Source organism: Alligator sinensis, unplaced genomic scaffold, assembly GCF_000455745.1.
Source record: "Alligator sinensis unplaced genomic scaffold, ASM45574v1 scaffold1191_1, whole genome shotgun sequence".
NCBI classification, from domain to species: Eukaryota; Metazoa; Chordata; order Crocodylia; family Alligatoridae; genus Alligator; species Alligator sinensis.
The window spans coordinates 333,482-334,118 of NW_005843133.1; positions in this window are offsets into that span (position 1 = coordinate 333,482).

Consider the following 637-nt stretch of genomic DNA (forward strand, 5'->3'; position numbering starts at 1 on the left):
ACGTTGAAAGAATTACCGAGACCATAGAAACGTATCCCTAATAAATGAGCACACCCCAAAGTAATGGGCAAATCTGGTAACACTGCCATGCTGTGCCTCCCTGCATGGCTGCAACCGCTGGCCCTGCGCCTGCTCCTGCAGCAGCCATTGCTGCTGTTCCTGGTCACCACAGGAGCCTCGGCCTGCTGCAGAGATAGCAACAAGTGTAAGTGGCTGCGCGGCAAGCAGTGCTCAGGCTTGCAGCAGGGGCACGGAGGCAGCTCAGTGGCAGCCTTCCACAGCAGCAGCCACACAGGGAGGCAGAACATGGCAGCCAGGTCTGGCAGGAGCACTGCGGCAGCAGTGGCCACTCCTGTGAGTGGCGCCGTGAGCATGGCAACAAGGAGAAGGTGGCAGTGGCGGAGCCCACCTCCTCCTCCTCTGCCATGGCTGCCACAACCACACTGGCCACCCCAGGGTGTACCACAAGGGCCATTCTGCTTTGCTGCTGCAGTAGTGGGTGGCTGCCACTAGACAACAAAGTCAGGCTGCCACTGTGCCCCTGCCATGAGCCCGAGAACTGCTTGCCCCACGGCCGCTTGCGCTCAGTGCTGTCCCCACAAGAGGCCGAAGTACCTGTGGCGGCCGGGAACAGCAG